General features: G+C 50.1%; 1 long non-coding RNA gene across 4 annotated transcripts; it reads left to right on the top strand.

The window, feature by feature from the left end:
* The first annotated feature begins 248 nt into the window (after positions 1-248).
* On the top strand, positions 249-26,670 carry LOC311585934. 4 transcript variants are annotated; one of them, XR_014775387.1, is made up of 6 exons: positions 331-976; positions 4,101-4,276; positions 16,182-16,369; positions 16,469-16,629; positions 24,862-25,054; positions 25,176-26,670. It is a non-coding gene; the product is annotated as an uncharacterized lncRNA (long non-coding RNA). The 4 variants fall into 4 exon arrangements; XR_014775386.1 differs by having other exon boundaries at positions 249-976; positions 16,182-16,373; positions 24,862-26,670; XR_014775388.1 differs by having other exon boundaries at positions 24,862-26,670.

Below are 26,670 nucleotides of genomic sequence, written 5' to 3'. Positions count from 1 at the left end.
TAGGAGATAGATAGAAAAAAAATGAGAAGAGATGAAGAGAAGGGGGAGGAGAGAGAGAGAGAGAGAGAACAGAATGTACTATTCAGGCAAAGGGGGGGAGGGGAAGAAGGGCAGAGTGGGGTCAGGGAATCCTTGCCAGCATTGCCCCGGTGCAGGGAAGCCCAGGCCCAAAGCCGGTGGATGAAGCACTTTCTGTGGCCCAGGACCGGCCCGTTTACCCACATGACTGCTGGTATACCCAGTTCAGTTCGCTGGGTAGCTGCCAACAGGAAATTCCTGGGACAAAGCTTTCCACTCGGAGGCTTTTTAAAAACTTTTATTTATTTAAAAAAATTTTTTTTCATGAGTGAGGAATGAACTAGAGGGAGGAAAAGAAAACAAAAGAAACCACCTGGTGTACATATATTTATATATATATATATATATTTAGAGGTTCTCTCGCCCTGGTGGGGCCAGAGAGGTTCCGAACCCATTGTGTCTCTTTGGTCCCATTCTTCTCCTGGAAGGATCTGTGACCTCACACTCCCATGATGTCACAGCAGCGTTGCTATGGACCTTGCTGTATTATTGTAAACAAAGAGCCTGTTCCTTGGGACTCCGGCTGCCTTCGCAGGAGGAGGGGTGGGGGTGGGGGACAGCCCGGGGTGTTGTGTTTTCTTGGGAAGGCAGCTGGTTCGGAAGTCTTGAGAAGCTGTGAAAAGAGCCGTACATACAGTTCCCTCTGTGCCCCGTGGCCTCTGGATGAGCCTCAGGCTGGGAACCGGAGCGATGAGGTCAGGACTCCAGCACTGGACCGCCAGCTTAGCCCTGCTCCCTGCCAGAGAGCAGTCTCCTCCTCTCTTCCCTCACTGCTTCTTCAGCAAACGGGGTTTCCACTCGCTGACTCCCCAGAATGAACAAGCCCCTACTGCATGCTACAAGCTGATGTGAATGAAAAAGCGCGGGGCTCGGTGCCACCCCCTCCGAGCCTCAGCAGGTACATAAGCACCAGCGCGACAGTGCGTGGTGTCACGTGGGTTAAGGTCACAGAAGGAACCGTGCAGTCTGAGGATGAGGCTCGACTGGTGGAGTGCTTTCTCAGCACGAGCGAAGCCCTGGCTGGGTTAGATACCAGACATAAAGTAGGTGTGGCGATGCACTTTGGACAGGGGTGTAGCCGGATCAGAGGTTCAAGGTCATCCCAGGGCTACATTGTCAGTTCAAGGTCAGCCTGGACTATGTTAGACCCTCTCTCTCAAAAAAAAAAAAAAAGGAGGTGAAGGAGAAAAAAAGGGAGGAAGAAAAAAAGGGAGGAAGAAAAGAAGAGGAGGAGAGGAGGAGAAGAAAAGGGAGGAAGCCACTTTTGGTTTTTCTTTCTTTTTTTGTGGGGCAGGGAGTGGTTTGAGACAGGGTTTCTCTCTGCAGCCTTGACTGTACTAGACTCACTTTGTAGACCAGGCTGGCCTCAAACTCACAGCCATCCACCTGCCTCTGCCTCCCGATTGCTGGGATTAAAGGCGTGCACCACCACTGCCCAGCTCAGGAGGGCATCTTGGGAGAGCTGACATGTTAGAATCTGCTATGGGGTGTGGGTGGGGGCAGATGGCAGGGACAGAGGCAAGGACAGACGCCCAGGCAGTCACTGTTGATGAGTCTTAGTATGTTGTCTGTTGTTGTTTTGTTTTGTTTTGTTTTTTTCTGTTGCTATAACTGAATGCCACAGGCTGGGTCATTTATAAAGAAGAGAGGTTTGTTTACCTCCATTCTAGAGGCTGAGAAAGTACAAGAGCATGATGATGCTGTATCTGGTGAGGACCCTGTGCTCTCCCACTCTGGCAGAGGCATCCTGTGATAAGATAGCAACCCTTGGTTGCCGCGTCCTGATTGGCCAGTCCTGAGCACTTGGCACAGCTGGAGCGGATACGGGCACCTGTGTCACAGCATGTCTGATGGTCAGAGGATAACTCCATGGGGTCAGTTCTCTCCTTCAACCTTTCTGTGGGTCCTGGAGATCAAATTCTGGGTGGGTGCTAATCTTCACCAGTCTCAGAATCTCAATTCCGTTCTTTTTCCCCCTCCTCTTTTTGGTTTTGTTTGTTTGTTTGTTTGTTTTGTTGTTGTGTTTTGTTTTGTTTTGTCTTTCGAGACAGGGTTTTTCTGTGTAGCCTTGGTTGTCTTGGACTCTCTTTGTAGACGAGGCTGGCTTCGAACTCACAGGATCCACCTGCCTCTGCCTCCCGAGTGCTGGGATTAAAGGCGTGCGCCACCACCACCGGGCTTTCTCCTCCTTTTTCAAAGGCGGAATCTCATGCATCCCCGGCTGACTTTGAAGTCACCAGCTAAGGATAACCTTGAACTCGTGATCTTTCTTCCTGTACCTCTTGAATGCTGGGATCACAGGCTAGCACTATCATGCCTGGTTTCTGAGGTGCTGGGGATGGAGCCTGGGGCTTCGTGCAGGCTACGGTGGTACCCTGTCCACTGAACCCCATCCTGTTCACTGAACCCCATCCTGTTCACTGAGGCCCACCCTCTTTATCTACATTTTTGTCTATGCTGCCAAAACTCCAGTTACTGAGTCCCAAAGCACAGCCTAGGTATGAGTCACAGTCACCCACAGAACTCTCCTGGCCTGGCCTGGGCTCCTAAGCTGCTATGGTAGCTGAGAACAAGCGCACCGGTTCAGAAGGCGTCAAAGCACCAAGGTGGAAGGTTGATTTCATTGGTTCTAGATGGCTTGGTGCAGCCTCCACGGAGACTGTGTGTCTGGAAGTTCTTGCCTTAAGGCAGCACCTATGTGACCTCTGTCACAGATTCTTTTCGATCATCCCCCCCCACCCCCCACGGATTCAGAGCATCCCAAATCCACAACCGAGTTTGATTTTTGTTTTGTTTCTGGTTTGTTTTTTCAATAACTTCTTTATTTTTATTTTATGTGCATCGGTGTTTTGCCTGTGTGCGTGTCTGGGTGAGATCCTCTGTCACTGGCATTACAGACAGTTGTGAGCCACCATGTCGGTGCTGGGAATTGAACCCAGGTCCTCTGGAAGAACAGCTGGTGCTCTCAACTGCTGAGCCATCTCTCCAGCCCCCATTTGCTTTGTTGTTGGTTTTTGTGGGTTTTGGGTTTTTGTTTTTGTTTTTGTTTTTTTTTTGCTTTTTGGTTTTTTGGGTTTTGTTTTGTTTGTTTGTTTTGTTTTCCTTTTATTATTGCTGTTGTTTTCCTTTTTGAAGCAGGGTCTCGCAGTGCATCCCTGGCAGACTAGGAGCTCACTATGTAGAGCAGGCTGGGCTCTAAGGTGACTGCCCTCATACTCAGCTGTGGATTCAGCACTACGATCATTGTGGAAGGGTGTCTAAAAGCCATCATTTCCAAGCCAAGCCATACCCTGGGCAGGGACAACTTGGGGGACACTCTTCAGCTCACTTCAGAGGGTCATTGTGCTAGGGGTCCCCAGGGCTCCCTGTAAACATCATGTCCTTGCACCCTTCCACAGAAAGCCTATATGATGGCACTCCAACTTTGTAGGTCTCCCTTTAAGCCCAAAAGACAAGCCTCACATCCAGCTGTGAGGTGCAGGGAGAGGAAGTCACAAACTCAGAACCCCAAGATACCAGGAGGGGAAAGAGCCAACTTCAAAACTGAAAATGCTGACAGACACATATTAAGCCCTTTTTAAACGGTGAGGGTCAGCGTGTTGGTGCTCGTCGGATCCAAACCCACTAAGGCTCATTAAAAGGATGCACCAGCTTCCTCTTGCTTCCGTCTATGGTGGCTCCTGTCTGAGCAGGCGCCTGGCCGCCCCTGCCTTTCTCCCTCCCTTTGCCTTTTCCTTTCACGAAGGGCCCCACCTCTTTCCTCCTCTGCCCATTGGATGTCCAGCTCCTCTTCCTCTTGCTTTCCCCATCCTGTCCTGTCTCCTTTTATACGGCAAGGTGAACATTTGCTGAGCCGCTAAAGCCACTACAGAATTCCGGTGCTAACGTCGAGGGTTATTCCTTCCCAGCCGCTGTGACAAAATCTGTATGAGTAATAAACAACAGAAACATACAAGCTTATGATCCAGGGGTCCCAGCGGTAGTGTCTGGGGAGTGCAGCTTCTTTCCGTGTCCCCATGCAGGTAAAAGGTAAACCAGTTCTCTGCTGGTCACCTGGATTCTACCCTTGTCACCTGTCACCCCAACACACTGGGTAGTCAATGCCATGACTCCCGCTACACCAGAGGGACTGTGCCATAGCATGACACCTTTCCTGTGCAGGATGCTGAAGCTGAGATGACAGGGCGACCAGAAACAGGTACTGTGGTGGCAAGGCTCTGGAGTGGTGGGGTGGGGGGTGTAGGGGGAGCGGTGTTGGAGGGAGAAGAGAGCAATCCACAAAATCATGTTTTAAAAAAATTATTTATTTATTATTATGTATACAGTACTCTGCCTGCATTTACACCTGGAGACCGGATCACATTACAGATGGTTGTGAGCCACCATGTGGTTGCTGGGAATTGAACTCAGGACCTCTGGAAGAGCAGGCAGTGCTCTTAACCTCTGAGCCATCTCTCCAGCGTGTGTGTGTGTGTGTGTGTGTGTGTGTGTGTGTGTGTGTGTGTGTGTTTAATGTGTACGAGGCATGCCTACATGTATACAGGTTGCACTACTCGCATGCAGTACCTAGGTGGCTGCTGGGAACTGAACGTGGCTCATTTGCAAGAATTAACAAGTGCTGCTGAGCCGCAACTTGTGGATTTTGGAGGCCACTGCAACCAGGACATGAACACAAATTCTTGTTTGCCTCTCTGCTGTCTCCTCTGCATCTCCGTCCTCCTTGGCTTCACCTCATTCCTTTATCTATCAGGCTGATTCAACCAAGTCTGCCGAGCCTCGTACTTGTCACTATGGCAGGGATCCCCTTCGCTATCTCATACTTGCCTGGTTTCCTCTCCCCATTCGTCCGTCTTTCCTTCTCCCTCTGACACCACTTCCTTGCCCCCCTCCACTTCTGAGCCTTGCCACCATGGTACCTGTTTTTGGTCGCCCTGTCATCCCAGTGTCAGCATCCTGCACAGGAAAAGTGGGAGGCTATGGCACAGCCCCTCTGGCAGTGTGGGAGTCATAGAAGCCTTTGGCCTGCCAGCCCTGGGCCCTGAACTGAACATGTCTGGTTGCACAGGACTTGTAATAGGCGGGCGATGTGGGTGGAAACGCTGTGGGGCGGAAGAGGCTTCTGCTGTGGCTCACAACTGCCCACCTGAGAGGAATGGATGTGCGGGGCATTCGCCTTGGGCTGGGCTCAGAACACCTAGGCAGGCAGAAGAGGATGGACACACAGCTGCCAGAAGCCATAGGAGTAAAGGAAGGTTGGGAGGGCACAGTGTGACTCCGTGGTGAGCATTTTGCTTAGCACAGAAGAGCCTGAGTTCCACCTACAGAATAGGAAGGGAAGGAGAGAGCGAGGGAAGAAAGGGAAGGAAAAAGAAAAGCCCCAGGGCTGGAGAGATGGCTCAGTGGTTAAGAGCACTTGCCGCTTTTGCAGAGGACCTAGGTTCAATTCCCAGCACCCACGTGGCAGCTCACAACCATCTGTAACTCCAATCCTAGGGGGTCTGATGCCCTCTTCTGACCTCTGTGGGCATCAGGCACACATGTCATATACATATATACATACATGCATACATACATACATGCATACATACATGCAGATACACATACAAATTATTAATTAATTAGCTAACATTTTAAAAAGAAAGAGAAGCCCCCAAGTGGAAACAACCCACACATCCATCAACAGATGGTAAAATGCACAAAGCATGGCCAGTCCATAAGGTGGAGGTGAGTCAGCGATGAGCAGGAGCCAAGCACTGATGTGTACTTGACAGGTGCTACGGCTTGGAGGCCTGGGAGGCATCACGCTAAGAGAAATAAACACAGCAGGCGGTGGTGGCGCACGCCTTTAATCCCGGCACCCGAGAGGCAGAGGCAGGTGGATCTCTGTGAGTTCGAGGCCAGCCTGGTCTACAAAGGTCTACAAAGTGAGTCCAGGACCTTGTCTTGAAAAACAAAATGAGAGAGAGAGAGAGAGAAAGAGAGAGAGAGAGAGAGAGAGAGAGAGAGACAGAGACAGAGACAGAGACAGAGAGAACCCAAAAAATGCAACTATATAGAATATTAAAAAAAAAAAAAACTAAACCTGGGGCCAGGGATGTGACTTGGTTAACCAAACACTTACCTAGTGAGCGCAGTTCATCCCTAGCACCACATGGAATCACATGTGGTGGAACATGTCTTTAATTCCAGCACTCCAGAGAGAGAAAAGTTCAAGATCCTCAGCTTCATAGATGTTTGAAGCCAGCCTGAGCTACATGACAGTGGGGAAGGTGGGGGGGGGGAGCTAAACCCACTGATGAGTAAATTAGACTAGAGCAGAAGACCAGGGATGCTGGTGGATGGGTCTCTAGTACAGTGTTTCCTTTCAGGATGATGAAAATGTTCTGGACCATGACAGAGGCAATGATCTTTATATACCTGGCTGACCTTAAATTCACAGAAATCCACTTGCCTCTCCCCCTCCCCCAAGCACTAGAGTGGAAGGTGTGCACCATATGCCCAGCACTTTTATGTCAATTAAAAAAAAAAGTAGTCATTGAAAGTAAAATAGAGGCCAGGTGGTGGTGGTGCACACCTTTAATCCCAGCATTTGGGAGGCAGAAACAAGCAGATCTCTATGAGTTCAAGACCAGCCTGGTCTACAAAGTGAGTCCAGGACAGCTAAGGCTACACAGAGAAACCCTGTCTTGAAAAAACAAAAAAATAAAAAGGGGGGGGGTGTGAGGATTAAGGTGGCACACATCAGGCTACTTCTGCAGGGCAGAGGACCCGTCCTAGAAGCCTATGGTGCTGCTGGGTGCACGTCCTCCAGGCTGGGGCTCACTTAATCTGGCAGAGCTGCGTTGCGAGGTGAGCATCCTGTGTTCTGGGCACTCTCCCTCCCAGGTCCTTTCTTTCATTCCTTCCACTTTGCAGATGTTCCGTTCAGCCTGAGGAAAAGTCTCCAGAAAGCCAGGAGGCGCAGTTCTCCAGTGCTAAATCCCTGGTGTTTCCTAGCCCAGCCCAGCCCTTTGCTCCCCATTCTGAGTCCTGAGGGGAGCCTCCTGGGCTCTGACCCCATCTCTAACACTCAAACTCCATGCTTTTAGAAGTGCCTGGAGAGACTTCAACATCTCCCTGGGGCATCTCCATCAGCCACCAGCAACCCCCAACCCTCCTCCTGAGCACTAGCAATGGTGCCTTCAGGCAAGAAGGCTCCTCTGTGCCCCAGTCTCTGGCTTTGTGCCTTTAGGACAGGAATTCTCCACTTCAACAGCGCAGGAAGAAGGGGGTCAGAGGCCCCGGCAAAGTGCTCCCAGCCATCTCTCTGACAGATTTTTCCTGTCGGTCTCCATAAAAAAGCCATCTATAAAGCTTTGTTCTGTAACATCCTAATGTCAGAGTCACAGGAGGGAGCTGAGGGTGGAGGGCTGAGTTAAGTGGTGTCTTTAGGTCCTCTCTAGATGCCAAGCTCTGAACCCCGTAGGTGACCCAGGCAGTATGTGGCTCTTTGTTACAAACGTGTCACCTGAGAGAAGGGGACTCCAAGGGTACCCTAAGTAGCCTAAGTAGCCTTGCTCCCTCCCACCAACTCTGCTGTTTCCTTTTTAGCTGGGAATGTGAACACATTGGTGTGTGTGTGTGTGTGTATGTGTGTGTGTGTGTACATGTGTGTGTATGTGTGTATGTGTGTGTGTATGTGTGTGTGTACATGTGTGTGGGTATGTGTGTGTGTGTACATGTGTGTGTGTGTGTTGTGTGTGTGTGTGTACATGTATGTGTGTATGTGTGTGTGTATGTGTGTGTGTGTGTATGTGTGTGTGTGTGTGTGTATGCCTCTAGTATACCTGTTGGTGCCCTTGTAGGCCAGAAGAGGGTGTTTAATCTCTTGGAGCTGGAGTTAAAGGCAGTTATGAGACACCTGATGCTGGTGTTAGAAACTGAGTCCAGGTCCTCTGGAAGAATAGTGGATGCTCTTAACTCCTGCGCCTTCTCTCCCGACTATTTCTCTTCCTCTTGTTCTCATTTTCTCTTCTTTTTCCTTTTTTTTTTTTTCAGTGCTGCATTCTTTTTTTTTTAACTTGCTTTGTGTTTCAGGGAAAGTTTTGTTTTCGTTATACATTTTAACTCTTCGTTTTGTTTTATTTTTGGTTTTCGTTTGGGGGTTGTTTGGTTGGTTGGTTTGGTTTTGGTTTTGGTTTGAGACAGGGTTTCTCTGTTTAGCCTTCACTGTCTTGGGCTCCTTCTGTAGACCAGGCAGGCCTCAAACTCATAGAAATCCACCTGCCTCTGCCTCTCTGAATGCTGGGATTAAAGGCATGCATCACCACACCCGGCATGGGTTGGTTTTTGGTTTTGTTTTAACTTTACTTTTACAGTTATTAGTTGACTTGTGTGCTCAGGAAAGGGTGCACTCATGACATAGTGCTCATGTGGTGATCAGGTGACAACCTGCCAGGGGTTGGTCTCTTCTTCCATTCAGAGATGCACCTGTTTGAGCTTCCTCAGGCTCTTCTGAGGCCTGTCATAGAAAGGCCGGAACCTCAGGATTGCTATTTCGTTGACTTTAGTGAAAGAAATTCACAGTGCTCCCAGCATTTGAGAGGCCAAAGCAGGAGGGCCTTAAATTCAAGGGCAGCCTTGGCTACAGAAGTGAGACCTTATCTTTAAAAAAAAAAAAAAAAAAGTCAGGACCAAGCCAGTCGAGCTGAGTGGCACTCACCTGTAATCCCAGCACCCAGAAGGCAGAGGCGGGCAGATCTCTGGAGTTCAAGGCCAACCTGGTCTACAGAAGGAGTCTAGGACAGCCAAGGCTACACAGAGAAACCCTGTCTCAAAAACCGAACCAACCAAACACCATTGGGACTAGTGGTACATAACAGTGTAATTCGGCACTGGAAGGCAGGAGGAACATAAATTTGAAGCCAGTTTGAGCTATATAAGTGAGTCACAGCCGGGTGGTGGTGGCGCACGCCTTTAATCTCAGCACTTGGGAGGCAGAGGCAGGTGGATCGCTGTGAGTTCTAGGCCAGCCTGGTCTACAAAGTGAGTGAGTCCAGACAGACAAGGCTACACAGAGAAACCCTGTATTGAAAACCAACACCCCCCACCCCCAAATAAGTGAGTCACAGTCGTTTTTTTAATTGAACAAAAACTAAAAACATGTAATCTATGCATTTGAAGGGGGGAGTTGAGAGGCTTAGGAAGAAGTTCAAGGCCAACCTGGGCCAGGAACTTAGAGTCTGAGGCTAGCCTCAGATACAAGAGACCTTTTCTCAAACAAATTAGCCAATTATCTAATCAAATTAACAACCAATCAACTAAGCAAACATACAATTATCACCTTGAAGCTGAGTGAAAAAGCAGGTGAGAGATCATCTTTGGACACCCAAGGTGTTCCCAGAATGACCAGAGAACCACAAAGGAAAAACCAGATTAGGGGTTGGGGGCGGGGGCTGGGCCTTTGTTGTGGCCTACCCCTAGGTGTGACTCCCACCTCCTACATAGTGCTCACCCTCCCATAAAGGTATTTTTTGGCAGACGTTGTATCGAATGCCTCCTAAGTAGATTAGAGCCCATGCTGGGTCGAGAAATGGAAAGGACTGGTCCTTAATCTTTACAGACTGCATTCTCAACCCCAGAGGTAAAATGTATCGGGTCACAGGGTGGGTGTGGAGGGACTGAGTGGGATCCACAAAGCGTGGTTAAACAGCGCCCGAGGCGGTGGGGGTGGGGGTGGGGGCGGGGCAAGCCGCTGAGGTGGGAATCATCTCTGCACTAGTGGGAACCACCACTTGCTGAGCTCAGGGGAGAGAGCGAAGAGAGAAAGCCCTGGGGTGACTGTGAACGGTCCAGTCCTTTGGCCAGGACCCTAGCTCCGAATCTCTGTCCCTTCCGGGCCCCAAGGCTCTACCTCAGCCCAGCCGGAATCAAGAGTTCCCAACGCAGGGTAGACTTTGGAGTTTCCCATCAATAGAGGGGCGGGGAGCCTGAAAGGAGAAAAGGAAAGATGAGGCCGGGGATTTGTGGCGAAACTTCATCTACATAACAAGGAGAAGGAGAAAGCTGGGAGGGATGCCCCGCGGCGGTGGTTTGGAGTTAAGATTTAGGAAGAACCCAGACCTGTACTCAGCCTGGATGCACTGAAGGTACCAGAGTAGCCAGGAGGAGACCTGTGGGCACCCATAGCCTCTACATCCTGTCTTTTTACGCATGCCACGCAGCTAGCTAAGCCAGGTGAGACCCTGACCTGTGGCCTCTGCCTCGCATCCATTCCAATCCTCAGGTTCCTCATTTTTTTCTTGTTGCTTATTTGTTTTAAGTGGTTCGCAGTCATCCTGCAGGGTAGAAAAGGCAGGTGCAGAGTAAAAGACCTAATAGGTATTTTAGGATTAACTACTGCAGTGGTGGAACCTCACAACCAAAGCAACTGGGGAAGGAAAGGGTTTATTTGGCTGACACACAGTTCATCAGAGGATAAAGTCAGAGCGGGAGCCTGATGCTGAGGATATGGGGGGCGCTGCTTACTGCCTTGCTCTTCGTAGCCTGCTCAGCCTGCTTGCTTATAGAACCCAGGACCACCAGCCCAGGAGGTGGTCCCACCCACAGTGATCTGGGCCCTCCAGTACCAATCATTAATTAAGAAAATGCCCTACAGATTCACCTAGTCGGATCGTAGAATGACATTTTATCAGTCGAGGTTCCCTCCTCTCAGATGACCCTAGCCTGTGTCAGGTTGACATAAAAACCAGGCAGCACAGTGGGTAACCGACAGTGTCACCTTGATCTTTGAGGGTCATTTCTGTTTGGTCTCCAGCTGTACCCCCAAGAACTCATGCAGTTTATAGCCACAGCCGCCCCCTCCAGCCAGCCACAGGCATCCTAAAGACCCATACTGTAAGTATGGAATGCCAGGCGGACCCCACACCACACAGGAGGAGCCCTTTTTTCAAAGAGCTCACTGTCTTTTGGGGGGCACTGAGGAAGCTGCACCCCTGGCTTCCAGCATTCTCAACCCCAGAGCTGAAAGAAAAACTCCGGATAAAGGCAGTTTACCCTGAGGCACAGGGACCGCAGTGGGATAGGTTTGCATTTTAAAAGCTTCCGAGCAAGGGCGAGGAGAGAGTCTCGTCCCGCCCCGCCCCAGAGCTGCCCCGGGATAAGGAGAAAGTAGAGGCCAAACGAAAGCCTAGAGACGGATTTCCAGACTCGAACTACGCCTCCTAATTCTACCTGCAGAGCGTCCTTGCAGCGGGCATCCTAACCCTCTATCCTTTCACACAAAGAGGTCCAGAGACCAGAGCTCCAAAAGGGAAAAACAAAAACAAAATCCAACATTCACAACACCCGCTGTGCTGTGCGCACATCACATGACCTCTAGATTGTAGATAAGGACACCCCTGCACAGGAAAGTTAAGCGTCTTGCGGGTAAAGCATACGGTCTGCAGGCTACGAGGGTGGGGTGGGGTGGGGTGGGAGCATTGGGGAGGGGCGCCGGGCCAAAGCAGGAAGTTCTTTCTCAATTCTGTCCCTGAGGCTCAGGCCCTGAGGCCCACTCAGAGGGATGGAATGTCTGACATTCCTTGACTCTCACTACAACCACCCCCACAAGCCCCGGAGGGATCTTCACGCACATGCTGTCCTGCCTTGGAAAATCAGCACCCCTCAAGCCTTAGGCCTCTACCCGCAAGCCCTCTTCCCTCCTCCCCTAGTTAGAGCTGATCTCTCGACTTCCCTGGCTTTTCTACTTTAGCATAGAATATTCCGTGAGCCTGCAAATCCTCCTCACCCCTTTCTTCCTTCGACTCCTTAATGATCTGATCAAATGTCTGCCTGGCTGTAGGCATATACTCCACTTTATATTTTTTGTCTATAAAACAAATTTGTTGCATGGTTGTTTGGGGTTTTTTTTGGGGGGGGGGAGGTTTCGAGACAGGGTGTCTCTGTGTAGCCTTGGCTGTCCTGGACTTGCTTTGTAGACCAGGCTGGCCTTGAACGCACGCACAGCGAGCCACCTGCCTCTGCCTCCTGAGTGCCGAGATTAAAGGCGTGCGCCACCACGCCTGGCTTGCTGCAGGGTTCTTAAAGGTTGCACTCACCTTTTACACAGAACACAGTACCTTGGTTTAGATTTTCAACCTTCCTAATGCTTCCACCCTTTAATACAGCTCCTCATGTTGTGGTGGACACACACACACACCCCGCCCCAGCCATAAATTTATTTTCGTTGCTACTTCATAACTGTAACTTTGCTATTGTTAAGAATTGTAACGAATATCGGATACACAATTCCCAAAGGGGTCTCGATTCACTGGTTGAGAACCATTGGTCTAACCGCTCCCCTGAGATTAAACGCTGCCTGTAACTGTAGACCTGAGTGGAAGGAGCAAGACTCCTTCGCCAGCACCACATGTAGCTCCCAGTTTAGAGCCAATGAATGAAGGTTCCCAGGTTCTGAGGCTTACAAGCTACCCCTGAGCTCCCCCCACCCCCACCCCCACCACCCGCAACAAGTCGCCTTCCCTCTGAGACCTCAGTCCCAGCAAGGCTCCTTTAGAGTTCCTCAGTGAGAAATCTCCTTCGCTGCCAGGTGCCAGGCCGTGCCAGCAGCCCCTTCTCAGTGTGTCAATTTTACATTCACAGGTCTCATCACCCGAAGCGACCCCAGCTAGCTCCATCTCTTCCCGCATTTGTCAGATCTGGCTCTGGCTCACTTTGGGCTCTGTTCCAAAAGACAATTTAGCTCTCCAAGAATGAGGAAGAGGACCCAGCACCGCTGGGGAGAAGCTAACTCAGCCAGTTCCCAATTGGACTGACTATAGCAGCCATGGCTACTTGTGTAAGAAAGTCACAGATTCTGACATTGTTGCTGCCGGGTGGGATAGGAGTCCAGGCCACGCCCCAGGCAGGCAGTGAGCTTGAAGACAGTTGAAAACAAGACCGGCTCCAAAAAAAAATAAAAATAAAAATAAATTAAAAATAAATCTAAGGAGAGGTGTTTGGGAGAGAGGGTGTTACTGTTTTGAGGTAATTAGTGTGGATTATAAAGGGGCTTGAGGCCCAAGAAGTGGTGGTGCTTGCCTGTAATCTTAACACTCAGAAGGCAGAGGCAGGTGGATCTGGTCTACAGAGTGAGTTCTAGGACAGCCAAGACTACACAGAGGAAACACTGTCTGGAAAAACTGGTGTTGGTGTTGGAGTTGTTGTTGTTGTTGGTGGTGGTGGTGATGGTGGTAGTGATAAGGACGTTGAGTTTTAGCTCTCTCCTTCCCTCCTTCTACCTTCTGCCATGAAAAGAGCTTTCCTAGCAGACACAGGGCCCCTTGATTTTGAACTTTGCAGCCTCTAGAAGAGCAAGGAAGAACTCTCTCTTCTTTGCAGGATCAGCGCTCTCTCTCTCTCTCTCTCTCTCTCTCTCTCTCTCTCTCTCTCTCTCTCTCTCTCTCCAACAGGAAACAGACCCAGACAGTCCTCTACATTTGGTACATTTCAAAAACTCCAAGATGAACACAGAGTGCTTGTGGACAGCTGGGCTCACGATCCACAAAGGGTCAGCCACCTACAGCCTGTGGCGCTGAATCTGGACACCAGTTGGTGCTGTACCCATTTCCTCTGAGTTGAAACAATCCACTCTCTGGGGACAAGGACGCTGTGATGGAGCTGCCCGAAAGGGGAGTAGAGAGTTCTAGGCCTCAGCTTTGAGGAATCATCCAAATTGGGCTGGGTAGGGCTTTCCAGTGATACAGCTGTCTGTCACCCATGGTCCTGTAGGCAAGCCCAACATTCTCAACAGTTCACCAATCTGGACTTGCTTGGAACCATTTCTTGGTTCTTTATTGCCCTATCCAAGGGAAAGTCACGCATGAGTATTTCACTTTTGTAAATAAAGTCTTATTTACAAAAAAGTGTGACCATAGCACTCGGGAGGCAGAGGCAGGCGGATCATTCATTGTGAGTTCGAGGCCAGCCTGGTCTACAAAGTGAGTCCAGGACAGCCAAGGCTACACAGAGAAACCCTGTCTTGAAAAACCAAAACAACAACAAAAAACTGTGACCATTCCCGTTTACATATCTATGGCTGGCTATGAGCTAGCACTGAGTATTATTTGTCTCAATTGCCGTGATAAAATACTTGACAAAAGGCAATTTAAGGATGAAAGGGTTGATTTTGGCTCAGTTTAGGGGTATAGCCTGTGTGGCAGGAGTGTGAAGTCTGAGGTCACACTGTGTTCATGATCAGGAGGGAGGGGGGAGAGAGAGAGAGGAGGGGGGGAGAGGGGGGAAGGAGAGAGAGCCCTGTCCATAGCAGGTTTCTGTCCACCTTTAAGAGGGCTCCTCTTCCCACTGTAATTAACCTATTCTAGACAGTTCTTCCCAGAGCTTCCTAGAGGATAACCCCTAAGTGCATGCCCAGAGGCTCATCTCCTAAATGATCCTAGAGCTTGTCAAGGTGACAGTTAAGTGTTAACTGTCACAGACAGTGACATTTGCCAGTTGAAAGCAAATTCCTGCTTACAGTGTGCACAGGAAAATTACCACCCAGTTCTAGGAGGCAGAGTATCAGTCCTAGCCACCCTCCCAACCTAGGATGCTCCCGCCCATCACTGTCCGATGAACAGTTTGATGCTCCCTGTAGCAGTTGCAGACACTTGGCCAGGGCAACCCCCATCCCCTCCTCATGCCTGGGACCCCAGGAACACAAGCTCCTTTGTGAAAATTTGGATCTCAAGATGAAATCACTCTAGGTTGTCCCCTCATCCCAATGACAAGTGTTGCCACAAGAGAGACACAGAGGAGATGCAGAGGCAGGAGTCAAGGCAGAGATTGGAATGCTGGCTGCCACCGACAATGACAAAAGAAAAGGAAGGCCCTTCTGGGGACATTTTGGGACACCAAGGTTACTCCTCCACTGATGTTGGTAACTTTGTGTTGGCCATGATGGCAGTCTCTGCCTTAGGAGGTGGCCATGATCACGTTGGGCTTTCTGAATCGGAAGGTTGTTTCTGTCTGCAGGAACAGATTGTCAGTTCAGGGACAGCTCAGTTCAAACTCACTCCCAGGAGATGAGAAGGCATTTCCTATTCTCTCTGCAAATGAGGAAACACACAGGGCTGAAGTGATCGTTCCAAGCCATGAGTCTCTGGGGTGATAAGCCGGGGAAGAGAGCTTGGGATTTCATAGCCTCTAAATAACTTTGTCATTCTGAAAGTGAAGATTTAGGCTGAGGATGTAGCTTCGGTCGGCCCAGGCCTTCCTTGTAGGCAAGGGTCTTGACTGGGATAAGAGCAGCCTAGGGAATGGTGCCGCTGAGCCTTCCTACATCAAGTAACAGTCAAGCCACCGCCCCCCAGTGACACCCACAGGGCAGCTTGATCTGAAGGTTTAAAAGCAAGTGGCTCTAAAGAGCAAATACTGTGTGAGTCTCTACAACACGCCGGGGGACATCGTCTGGCCCTACCTCCATGTCAGATCTCAGATTGAAAAACAAGTAGATGCAGTCGAAGGCAGAACCAGCTTCAAACCTCAATGCTGTCTCTTTGGGCAAGAGAAGGCTTTCCGCTCTCAGAGGGGAAGACTTGGAGGGGCAAGGAAGGCAGGCGGGAGGCAGAGGGCCACTCCCACCTTGAGCCCACATCTGGAGCACGCCCTTGGCACAGGGGATGGACTTACAGTGGACCATGCAGGGGCACCTCTGGGCCCCATGTGGAGGCGGCAGATTTGGCTATATAAGTTCAAGGCCTGTCTGGGCTCCATGGGACCCTGTCTCAAAAAGCAAGCAAACTAACAAAATCTACATTGTTCTGTTTCCAGGAGGTCCCTCCCACAAACTCTTGGTGACGTTTCTCTTTCCCCTTTCTCTGTTTCATGGATGGTGGTAAATGCAGTGGTGGTGGTGATGGTGATGATAACGGTGATGCTCACGGTTGTTGGCGTACTTTTAACCAACTTTTTATTTTGAGTTCCTTAAATCTCTTCCTCCCTACTCCATCCCAATCCCTTCCAACACCCCAACCCCAGATAGGGGGAGGGAGAAGGTTAGTGGGGAGAGGAGTGTAGCTTTCTTTAGCTGCTCCCTGCTGTTTAGGGTCATTGGGTTCCTTGGGCCAATCCAATCTTTGTTTCAGGATATCTCCGACTTCTTGCCAAACTGCATCAACAGCAACCAGGAGCAGCAGGGGGAAGCACCAGCAACCTCCTTCTTTCTCGGAGGCCCCAGTGTCTCTTTGGGACTGGCTTTTACCCCCACTGGCAAAGACCACCACCGAGCACGAGGTAGTTCCCAGCTGACAAACATCGCATGCCCTCTCAGGAGGCAGGTATCAGTTGTGGACAAACTGGAGCAGCCCCCATACCCTACACCTGGGATTAAAACAAAAACATGTTTACGTATATCCCAAAACTTCCACAACAGATGGTGATGGTGATGATGATGAAAAGGTGTTATTGATGGTGCTGATGTCGATGGTGGTGCTGATGGTGATGATAGTAATCATGACAGTGATGGTCCTGATGCTGATGCTGCGATTCAAACAATTGATTCCTAAGCTAGAAGATACTGCTTCCAATTTACAGGTAAGGAAACAGAGGCCATTCTCAGAGAGCACAAACCCTGCAGGGACCTACAAGCTGCCTCTTAGTTTACAACTGCCCCCCTGTACCTAGACACATCAGAGAAGGGACCTCCAGAATGTTCTACACTGCTGGCCAGTTTTTAACTATCCTATAAGCCAAGCTCCCTGGTGTGCAGGATTTCCCCCTGGAGACATCAACAGACTCAATTTGCTTTTGTCCAGAGGCAGCCAGATCTTTGTGTGCCGTGCCCGCAGGTAAGTGGGACCCAGCACGGGGGCCTTGATTTCTGTGACCCCCAGGGTCACCCTGGCGGGAGGCCACAACTTCCCTTTGACAGGTCAGTGGAATTCGTGACAGTCACCCCAGTACTCCTCCCGTTTAGGGGGAGACTAATCACCTCCCAGCAGTTTGCGGTCCTGCCCTGAAAAGCTCCATTATTCTCCCCTCGAGGGTCCCAGTGTCTTTGGCTTCGAGGAGAGAAAAGAACCGCAGCACACTGATTTTGGATGCAATTTGGGTTTGAAGAGGATCTTTGGGATCTCTGGGGTTCCCAGTCATCCTCATCTGAGGGCATACCCCAGGGCGACACTGTCTTGGGCAAAGAGTGGCCTCTCACAAGACAAAGCCCAGAAACCCCCTGTGAGAGCCCAACGCTCCACCCCACCCCCAACATCCAGTGGAATGTGCAGGCCCAGGCCCAGAGGAATTCCTAATGGGACAGGGCCCCTCCCTCCTCCTCCTCCTCACTTGCCTTCATACAAGCGCACACAGCTTTATCTGTAGCTGTTTCTCTACCCAGCTCTGTGGCACTGGAGTTTGGGGCAACGTCTGCCTTATCGGGAGACTGCCCCCACGCCCCAAGAGTCTGGTCTGGCGTTCTTACTGCAGACTTGAATTTTCTACCCCCTGTGAGGGCCAACGTTAGCTTATGGAGACCCAGCAAGAGAGGGGTATTCTTTGAAAGCCACAGAGCTGGCATGGCTGTGATTGGAAGCCAGGTGTTCCAGCTCTGTCCCAGCTGTGCTTGCTCTCAGTGTGAGGACTGTCGCATCCCTGTGTAGACCCCCACTAGGTCTCATTATGATACAGCCTCTGCAACTATTTATTTAGCATATGCCCTTCCAGTTCATCTGACCATATGTCAGAGGACACAGGCTATTGGACTATTCACCGATGCTGAGATTCAGGACAAACTACTAAGGTGCCTTTAACTAAAGCAGACCTGGTTTCCAAGTTCTCCCAGCATCCCTCAGTCCCCACCTGAACTTTGCAGCCTAAGGGCAGGGCTTCCTCTCCCCATCCCCCACCCCTGCCCCCAGAGGCTCTTCATATAATGCAGACAATTTGGTTCTCCTCTCTCTCTGTGTTGTTTCTGTGTGTGCACGTGTATATGTGTGTGTGTGTGTGTGTGTGTGTGTGTGTGTGTGTGTGTGTGTGATGTGCCCCCACCCCCACCCCCACCCCCACCCCTGCTTTTCTATCTGCCTCTACATGGCGACTTCCCTGGCCCGGTTCCTTGGGGCTGAAGAACCCACCCAAAAGTTGCCCCCTTCCCCTTTAATTTGGCTTGAATTGGCTCATTACATTGGCAGAGAATACCCATCAGCCTGTAGCAAGTGAAAATCTAAAGGACGTTTCTTCCTGTGTTTAATTTGCATGGACTGTGTGGGAGGGCCGTGGGCTTGACCTCCGGCACCGATTGCAGCAACAGATGTCAGAGGGTGATAAGACTCACTCTGTTGCCCTTTTCACTTTACCTGGTGTTCTGGAATGCGCACCAGGAGCTGTCAGGGTCCCGGCTTCTAGGTGTGGGTACCCAACAAGAAAACAAAAAGAGGGGTGAAGTTGTGCAGGTGGGGGGAGGAAAGAATAGACCGAGGGAGTGGACGGAAGGCAGGTACCTAATTGGATCAGAATTTCAGGAGAACAAAGAAAACAGGTGCACTCTCTGGGCTCTGCTTCGTACTAAGGAATTATGCTGGCTCTCTGAAATGTAAATGTAACTGGGTGTGCTGTGTTTTATCTGGCTACATACCTCTGCACACCCCTCTGTGTGTGTGTGTGTGTGTGTGTGTGTGTGTGTGTGTGTGTGTGTAGACAGACTCTCACTCACTGTGTAGCTGAGGCTGACCTTGAACTTGTGATCCTCCAGCCTCTGTCTCCCATGTTCAGGGATCATCGACATATGTTTCCACACCCGGAATGTTCCTTTCTGCAGCTGAAGAGAAGTCTTAGACCTGAGAGCCACTTACTTTTTGTGTGGGGCCAGGCAGTCACAACCGGCGGGGGGATCGGGGTGGGGGGTGGTCTAGACATTTAAAGCTATCATCCCAATCCTGCAGGTTCAGAGGATGAGACAGGGTCTCCATGGAACCCAGGCTAGGCTTCAGACTCTTGGTGTTTGACAAGGATGACCTAAAACTTCTGACTCTCCCAAGTGCTTGCATGATGGAGGTGCACTACCACACCAGGTATATGCAGGACAGGGGATGGAAGGCAGGCCTCTTGCATTCTGTGTAAGGACTCCACCCACTGGGTCACATCCTCAGCACCATCACCTGAAGTGAAGTCCCACACACAGGCATTTAGCATAGGTGCACCAGTGGGTGCCTGACACACATTGCAAGGGGACTGCTGCTCCCCTCTCTCTGACCGCATGCTGGCAACCAGCAGATCCCAGGGGGTCCTTGGTGGCCACCCTTCAACTCCCACGTGTGACAGCTCATCCTAACCACACTACCAGCAACATCTGTCTCCCACACCTGGGAGACTTCTTTGAAACCAGCTCCAAATCCTGACAGAAAGAAACGCGCTCCTGAGTTCCATGTTGCTAGAAAGAGGCGGAGCTCGCCATAAATGATTCACGACGTGTCGATCAAATGACAGCAGGAATGATGCATTTATTTCTTTTTTACTCCCCTACTTGGTTTGCGTTCTCGAAGCCGCCTCCCACCTTCCCCCACTGGGGGGTTCTCACGCCCTCCTGCTCTTTTTTGAAGTACTTTAGCTCATATTTTTATTCACAATAGATTTGACAGAAGCTGCACAGTCAAAGATTCTGGGTCCACACCTATTACCACCCCCGCTCCCCTCCCTGCCCCCCCCCCCCCCCCCCCCCCCCCCCGTGGTCAAGCACAGCTGGAGGGAAAACACAGGCTCCTACCAGCTGTGGGGAACTACAGGCTCTCCTGACATGGCCAAGAGGAGACACAGCGACAAACAGGAAGGGAAGTCCCCTGTCCTCATGGAGCTGGCTTAGATCCAAAGACAAGCTCACAGTAGGTAAGCGCCCCATAGCTGGCTGCCTTTCCCAGTGTTGTTTACCCTTTTCGATTCTCAGACAGGGTCTTGGGTCTTGAACTCTCTCTGTAACCCAGGCAGGCAACGGAGTGTATGAGGAGCTGGCTCACCAGGCCCAGCTTTGATTGTTACAGTGGTTGTGTACTCGTGTCAGGAGGCTCCACTCCCTGCTGAGGGCTCAGTGGGGTACCAATTGCTGGGGGAGCCCATTGTAATCTGTCTTTCTGAAGTTAGTGCATGGTTTGAATGCTGTGTCCCCAGAGGGGCATGTGTCAGAAGCCTGAACCTCAGTGTGGCACTGTGGAGGCTATGGGATTTCGTAGGAGACAGGTCACAGGGGACATCATTCATAGAGAGGATTAATGTAGTGCCCTTGGGACCCAGCTTTATTCCTGCCAGAGCAGATTGCAATAGGACAAGCCTGGCCTCCAACCTGGCCTTCCTGCCTGCCTGGTGCTACTTTGCTCCTTGCTCTCACCATCATGGCACCTTGAGCCCCGAGGCACTGACCAGGGGCTGACAGCCTCTGAGACTGAGAACTGAAGAAACCTCTTTGCTTTATAAACTACCCAGCCTGGGGTGCTTCATTATGGACAGACCAAACGAAAAGAGCGAAGCTGTCAAATGTGTGTTCTGTGTGGCTGTACTCCCATTCCATAACTTATCCTGGAGAAATACGGGAGGAGACACAAACCTTTTCCTTTAACTAGAAAAACAAAACAACCAAGACACAAAACAAACAAAAAGCCCACTGTATAACAGCTTTATAAAGGACTACCATTTTACTGCCAGAAAAGCCATGGGAGAGAATGGAAGCCACCTGAGAGAGTATCCAACAGGTGACACCAGAGTCTGTGGGCAGAAATTCTACACCACACCAATTTGGTAGAAACTTTTAAGAAAAGTCTAGAAATTGCAGATCATAGGGAACAACACTTCTTTCTTTTCTTTTTCTCTTGACCTTTTGTCTTTGGGACTAAACATATTCTGAATTTGCTAAGACCACCTATCACTTACAAAAATTAAGAGGGCCTGGGCTGGGGAGATAACACAATGAGTAAAACAATCACCATGAGGGCCTGAGTTCAAATCCCCAGAACCTGTGTAAAGCTAGGTGCTGTGGCCTGAGTCTGGAATCCCAGTTCTCGGCAGGGAAACGAGAGGCACCGGAAACTCCCAGAAACTTGAGGACCAATATCCTGGAGTATGAAGGGAGAAGGGAGAAAGTGAGGACCAAACTCCTAAGGTTGTCCTCTGACCCCTCACCCACATGTACATTATGGCACATGAGTGTACCTTCTAAACACACACACACACACACACACACACACACACACACACAGTGGGTGCAGTATGCCATGTATTTAAATAAGTCCATCAACCAATCAGTCAATCGCCCAACAACCAGTTATTAACCAGTCTTGCTATAGCTGGATGTCTTTTGTTGTGAGTAAGACTGTAAGCCAGGAAGTGTCACAGCCAAGGTCACTATCTATAATCATTGCAGCCAAAGGACTCCCACCAGTTGGGTCACCTGAGGTGTGTGTCCCAGCTGGCCTCTTTAATGGTGGCACGTGAGGTTCGTGAAATCAAGATAGGCTGCCTAAAAGAGGCTTGCCCTGGGGACATGGGGCTGTTTATCTCCCAGAGTTATTTTTATTGGTTTGTAAATTGAACTTTTCTCCTTGGGAGCCTCCAGGAGTTGCAGAGAGGGAAGACGGACTGTTGCTGGCCCACGAAGAGGTGGGAGGCACTTGGCCTGGGAAGCAGCAGGGACCGCATGTATGGAGCAGATTTGGAGCCAGGGAGAGGGGATGATGAAGGAGATGAGGCGAAACCATAGCCAGGTGGAGTGTGAGACCAGACAGGGCTGCCTGGGGGAATCAAGAGTTTGAGGTCATCCTCAGCTACAGAGAGTTTGAAAGTTTGAAACTAGCCTGAGTTACCTCATACCTAAGACATCCCTTCACTCTGTATGCATGTGCATATGTGTGTGTGTGGGGGGGCAGCGACACATGCCTCTGTGTGTGAGAGCAAGCGTGTGTGTGTGTGTGTGTATTCTATGTGTAGATGTGTGTGTGTGTGCTGGTGTACACTGTGTATGTGTGCGTGCATCTATGTGTGTGAGTGCATGAGTGCATCTGTGCACACTGTGTATGTGTGTGTGTGTGTGTGTGTGTGTGTGTGTGTGTGTGTGTGTATTCTATGTGTAGATGTGTGTGTGTGTGCTGGTGTACACTGTGTATGTGTGCGTGCATCTATGTGTGTGAGTGCATGAGTGCATCTGTGCACACTGTGTATGTGTGTGTGTGTGTGTTTTCCCTTGCTAAGGATCACACTCAGGGCCTCGGGCATGCTAGGCAAGCTCTCCACCAACGGGCCACGCCCAGACACACCCTCATCCCAATCATTCTTTGTTCCTGTGGTTTGTTTTATGAGTCAGCTTGGCTGGACCACAGTATCCAGATATTTGGTCCTGCATTATTCTGGATGTTTCTGTGAGGGCACCTCCCCTCCCCCCATTGAGACTGGCATTTGGACTTAAGCTCATTGGGAGAGAGCTTGTCTAGAAGGAAGGCCCTAGGTGTGCGGGGCCTCCTCTCATACATCAGAGCCTGCTCACTGCTCAGAGGACAGGTTGCAGGAGACAGTGGCCCCAGAGACTAACCTAGATCAAGGGGCTTGGTGGCAGGCTCCTCTACCTGCTGAGCCACATCACAAACATGACCTTTGCTCCTCCCCCTCCCTCCAGACAGGGCTTCTCTGTGTAGCCTTGGCTATCCTAGAGTCATTTTGTAGACCAGGCTGGCCTCGAACTCACAGCAACCCACCTGCCTCTGCCTTCTAAGTGCTGGGATTAAAGGCATGTGCCACCACACAAACCTGACATTTAAATAACAGAGTTTCAGCAAAGCATATTATACGCCAAGATGGTGGGTGGGTCTCCTCTCATCAGCTGATGGTCTTGGTGAAAAAAAAAGAAAAAGAAAAGAAAAGGCAGGCATAGTAGGATGTGCTGTAATTCTAGCACTCGGAGCTCAGACAAAAGAATGGAGTTTGATGCCATACTGGGCTATGTAGAAAGACCCTGTCTCAAACAAGAAGAGAAACAAAATACTAGTCCCCTTAAGGAAAGAAGACACACACATATTCACACACACACACACACACACACACACACACACACACGAGAGAGAGAGAGAGAGAGAGAGAGAGAGAGAGAGAGAGACAGAGACAGAGACAGAGACAGAGACAAAGACAGACAGAGACAGAGACACAGAGAGAGAGAAAGAGGAGAGAGAGGGAAAGTTAGCTGTAGTTATGATTGTGAGCCACCATGTGGGTGCTGGGAATTGAACCCAGGACCTTTGGAAGAACATCCAGTGTTCCTCCTATTCCTGAGCCATCTCTACAGCCAGGATTAAAATGTTGGGGGTTTGTTTTTGTTTTTGGTTTTTTTGGATTTTTTTTTTCCAGACAAGGTTTCTCTGTGTTATCTTGACTGTCCTGGACTCGCTTTGTAGGCCAGGCTGGCCTCAAACTCATAGCAACCCACCTGCCTCTGCCTCCCAAGTGCTGGGACTAAAGGCATGCACCACCACGATGGCTAAAATGTTAAGTTAAATATTTTAAGTAAAATAAAAAGCAGTCTGAAGTGCTGGAGAATCAGCTTACCTTTATTCCCTTTGTTTATCATCTACCATCTACCTGTTTATCATGTATTATCTATCTCTGTCTGTCTGTCTGTCTGTCTATCTATCTATCTATCTATCTATCTGTCATCTATCTAATTCTCAAATCTGTGAGTCTCTCCCTGCTGGTGCTGTCTACTTCTTTTCACTCTGGAGTTTTGCACACATTGTCGCTGGGTGTCCTCAGAACCTGGGTTAGACACATAAGCCTCAAATTAAAAAACAAAAACAAACAAACAAACAAACAAAAAACCCCAATATCCTGGTAGGTTGGCTTAGTTGACTGTTGCCAAGCTTGAAAAAGAGAACTCTCTTCTACAAGGTGGCCTCTGACGTCCATACGTGTGCTGTCCCCACAACAATAAATAAATAAATGTAATTTTAAAAAAATTAAGAGGCTGGAGTGTTCTAACATGTTAGGTGTGCAGTGTGTGTTCATGCTACTGCTGCCCCTCACACGCATTCCCACACTCGCTTAGAACTGGCAATCTTCGCCCCTTGGCCACTCAATAGAGCCACCTTTCCAGGTCTCTATTTTTAATCTGCCAGTGGCACAGTGCCAAGCACACAGGAGGTGCTCATTAAATGCTTGTTAAGGGAACAGGTAAAAGCGAAGAAGTGCTTTGCTCCTGGCCTGCCTGTGGTGGCTGTGGCTGTGGATGAGGGCCAAGCGACACTGGGAATATATACTGGCCCCAGAGCTCATGGTGCCAGGCCCCGGATCCACAGTTTCTCTCTTCCTGTTCTAGCAAGCCAAGTGGGTGCTGTGTGTCCACGTGTTCAAGTTACAGAGGCAAAGCTATGATTTTTAATCTGGTTTGGGGACCACGTGTAGCATACTTCCTGCCCATTAGAGGTATAGGCCAACAAGTGGGGGGGGGGGGACACCGGAGAGGAGTAGGAGTGAGAGGAAGGGGTGGGGTTCATTATTAGGGTGCAGAGACCATGAAGGCACACCCAGCTTTGAGGTAACACTGCACCTAACGCAGCCTGCCCAGCTCCCACAGTCAGTCCCTTCCTGGCTTGCACCTCTCTGTCGGGACTTGTCTGGCCCAAGTTTCATGGCTGCGGGCTTCTGTTCCCTGCTGCCAGTTCCGGGGGCTCAGCAGGTCTGTCTTCCTTGACCACCCAAGTCACTGCCGAAGCAATTAATTAGAGAGGAGGGAGCAGCTGTGGGAAGAGCCTGTGGATCTGCTGTTTAATTTTTGATCTTTTCTTTTCTTTTTCTTTTTCCTTCAAGTTTTCCCAAGTGATTTGTTTGAAAGCACCTGCCACACATGGAGCTAGAAGCAACCCTCAGGTCCCCGGCTCCAGGCTGGGTGAACAAGAGTCAAGAAACTCGCCGGATGTGGTGGCGCACGCCTTTAATCCCAGCACTCGGGAGGCAGAGGCAGGTGGATTGCTGTGAGTTCAAGGCCAGCCTGGTCTACCAAGTGAGTCCAGGACAGCCAAGGCTACCCAGAGAAACCCTATCTCGAAAAACAAAACAAACAAACAAAAAGAGTCAAGAAACTCTTGTTCAGTTTGACTGTCGTGTCCTGTTCTCTCTTGTAGCAAATCAAACCATTTGTCTTCCTAAGACAGAAGACTGTAGTTGGCCAAGAAGGCAGGTGGGAACCGGCCACTTGGTTACCTAACTGCCACCTCCCAGCTGTAGGAGACCGTGGAGGACCAGAGAGCCACAGTAACTACTGCCTGATTGCTTTTATGATGGGCACACCTTGGTACCTGTGTGTGTGTGTGTGTGTGTGTGTGTGTGTGTGTGTGTGTGTGTGTGTGTTGGGATGGGCTCACACACAAGTGGAGGTCAGAGGTCAACCTCAGGTGTTCTTCCTCAGGTGCTATCTACCTTTCATTCTGAGATAAAGGCTCATCTGGTCTGGAACTCTCAAACTAGTCTAGGCTGGCTTACAGTGAGTTCCAAGCCACAGGTTGGTCTCCACTGCCCCCGCCCCCATCCCCTGGCCTTTTTTTTTTTTTTTAAATGTGAGTTTTAAGGACCCAATCAAGTTCTCACAGCAAGTGCTTTACCAACGGAGCCATCCCCAGCCCCTGACTTTCGGTGAACTTCTTGAGGGCATCTGGGATGAGCCACAGCCACCTATGACCTCGCTGACCTGCAGGAGGTGTCTTGGCGTTAGGCTCTAGGCCTCAGTTTCCACCTCTGCAAAATGGGAATCATCACAACATCTACCACACAGCATTGTTGTGATGACCCCATGAGCTAAGTAAAATTATAAGACAGCCATGTGGAGTCTCTGCCCTTCCTTGGGCTATAGGATGCAGGCTTAGGATGTATGTGGGAGAGCTTAAGGGCATCTTAAGAGCTCCAAGGGACCCTGGGCAAGGCTGGATGCTGGATACCCAAGGCACAGTGATGAACTGGGGCGCGTGAGCATGTTATGTGCCCTGCATCCTTATCACAGGGCTCAGCTACTGCAGTTGGGATGTCTGCCATCTCCATGGCTCTGCACCCACCCGCCAATCACATACTGTAAATATTTGGAGAAAAATTACGCATGTACTTTTGTTTGTTTGTTTGTTTTGTACTCTAAGGTCAATACAGTGGGTGATTTCTGTACTAATTGCACAGTGTCAGGTGTCAGAAGTCACCTGGAGATATTTTAAGGTGGATGTAAGCATTCGAGCCTGCAGTAGGGGTGGCAGGGTGTCCCAGAACCAGCCTCCGTAGGATCCTGAGATCCTAGTGACCAGGACCTAGAAAACCAGTGACCTGTTTTCATGTCAAATTACTTCTGTCTCCCATGATGCTCCCATCCAACCACCAGGTAAGAGCCACAGTAACTAATGACTTCTTGGACCGCACCCACCTCACAACCTTCTGATCTGCACCCCAAACTTCCTCCTCTCTTTGGTGTGTGCTGGGAAGAGCCACCTTCCTGTGTCCCCTAGGAACAAAATCTCTCTGCATCACTGGAGCTCCAGGCGACTTAGCAGCCTACACCTCAGTCATCTTTCCAGACTTAGCTTTCATGGGATGGGTTAACTGTGTATTTCCCGTGTGTTCTAAGGACTCTGTCTGCATCTC

This window comes from Acomys minous (assembly GCF_964271855.1).
Source record: "Acomys minous genome assembly, chromosome: 16".
NCBI classification, from domain to species: Eukaryota; Metazoa; Chordata; class Mammalia; order Rodentia; family Muridae; genus Acomys; species Acomys minous.
This window is presented reverse-complemented; position numbering and strand designations above follow the sequence as displayed.